General features: G+C 32.0%; 1 long non-coding RNA gene across 1 annotated transcript; it reads left to right on the forward strand.

The window, feature by feature from the left end:
• The first annotated feature begins 280 nt into the window (after positions 1–280).
• LOC148788211 (uncharacterized) lies at positions 281–2,028 on the forward strand. The gene is made up of 2 exons (XR_016065591.1): positions 281–327; positions 991–2,028. It is a non-coding gene; the product is annotated as an uncharacterized LOC148788211 (long non-coding RNA).
• Positions 2,029–2,339: the final 311 nt, after the last annotated feature.

Below are 2,339 nucleotides of genomic sequence, written 5' to 3' on the forward strand. Positions count from 1 at the left end.
GAGCTTGTTATAATATTTGTGAACAAATTATATTAATTAAGAAATTAGAAAGAACGTAATGGGTATTTTGAGAAAAGTTAAATTAATAAATAAAATAATAATATTATATATATATGTAATGATATATACATTAGTAAAATATATATAAACATACATATATATATATAAAGGAAAGAGAAGAAAAAAAAAAGGGAAAGGAAAGGATTTTGGGGGTGGGCCCTCACCCACCGCCCCACCCCCCACATAAATATATATATGTATGTTGAATAATTGCAATGTCACCAAATTGCTATTTCCTGTTTCTGCTTCATCACCCGCGCGGAGGAGGTAAGCTTTCTATTTTAATTATTATTAATTTATATAATTATATTATTTAATTAGTCCGTTTATTAAATGTTGTTTATACTAAGCGATGTACTATTTAACCGGAATATTTTACGAGTTTGACTATTTAAAATAGTGTCGGATTAAATATCGAATTGGATATAAAAATGATATCATTGATCAATTAGATTATTAAATTTATTAGACTTTAATATTGCTATAGCCAATTTATACAATTTCATCGGAATTGTTAACCAAATACACAATTATATGTATTATTGTTCAATCAAAGAGTATAATAGCGAGAAATTGATAGAAAATTCACAGAAACATTCTGAAAATTATATTTAATAAATGGTATGTTATTAAAGAGGAAGAATGAGGTTTTAATGATAATTTAATTTAAGGTGTTATTAAAAATGATAGTTATAAATGTATAAGGGGTTTCGTTAAATAAATTCCTATGAATCACTTGATAAATTATAAATATTTTTATGAAGCCTATAGTGTCTAGTTATTGAGAAGAACTAGAACGAAGATTATATTTCGATAGAAGTGGAGTATTAAAGAATTATTGAAAATCGTACAAATAATATTTAATATTATATTTAAAAGAAGTTACGATATTCTCGATATATTAACTATATGTGGTATAACTCATTATAGGATACAGGGTTGAGGTGAAAGGAGTGACAATTAGCGATTGAGTAAAAAGAAACGTTGTAAGGTCGAGGTAAGTAAATAATTAGTATTATCTATATATGCTTTCTGTATTTGTGGTTTTACTGTTATATGAATTTGTGGTTCGTGTTGACATTGATTTATCTGAAGTATATGAGTGATGAATGATTTGATTTGATTGACGGTATTGTGTACGTGAAATGAGGAAATACGTTGAAATATTATGTTTATTGTTTGATGTGTTGTGGATGTTTGAAAATGAGAATATGTTGATATATTGTTTTACGTTACTAGTTGCTTAAAAGAACGGTGATATGTGAAAATGAGGGAGTGGTGGAAATTGAATATAATTGTGGTGTGAATACCCCTTGATGTGTTGAAAAGCCTATAAGGCGAAAAGAAAGTGCTATGTGCGAAAAGAAAGTGCTATGTGCGAAAAGAAAATGCTCTGTGCGAAAAGAAAATGCTATGTGCGAAATGAGATTGATGAGCCGGCTGTCAAGGGGGTTCACTTAAATTTAATAATGGTAAGATTGAGTTGGCGTGAAAAATACAATATCACCTTCTGGTAAGAAAACTAGGGAAAAATGGAGTTTGATTGATTGTCTTATTATGAGATAGTCATGTGGTGTAATAAAGCTGATTATGTTAGAATTTAATTGATTTTATTCCATGCATGTTGCCTACTTATCTTATTTGGGCTATGTTTGATTTACATATATAGATAGGGCTGGTTATTTACTTACTGAGTGGCAGGCCCATCCCTCTGCTGATATTTTCTTTCAAGAGTAGACTTTGAGGTGTCTAACTATTGAAAACTAGGTCTACGCGTTATACTCAGGCAGGTCGGGCCAGTATGCAGTTTTCTCCTCTTTGTCAGTTAGAGTACAAACCACATTTTGTTTGTACAGAGAGAATATAAGCGTATGGATTACTTATGACGAATCACCTTGTGGTGTGTGATATGTATATATATATAATTTGTGGATTGATAATACCTATTATGACGCTGGGTTACGTATACATATGGATTAAATTATTATGTGCATATATATATATAAACACAGGCATTACAATAAGTATGACGTTTAGGATAGGTATAGCCCTTGTAGCAAAGGGGGTGCTACACATACCCCATACACACACACCCCACGCACACACACACACACCCACGCACACACACATACCCCATACGCACACACCCCACACACACACACAACACACACACAAAAAACATGTTCTAGCATGACACACAAACCCCACACATACACACACACACACCCCCACGCAAACACATACCCCATACGCACAAACCCCCCCCCCCCCCAACACAC

Source organism: Sesamum indicum, linkage group LG5, assembly GCF_026168435.1.
Source record: "Sesamum indicum cultivar Baizhima isolate 11 linkage group LG5, ASM2616843v1, whole genome shotgun sequence".
NCBI lineage: Eukaryota > Viridiplantae > Streptophyta > Magnoliopsida > Lamiales > Pedaliaceae > Sesamum > Sesamum indicum.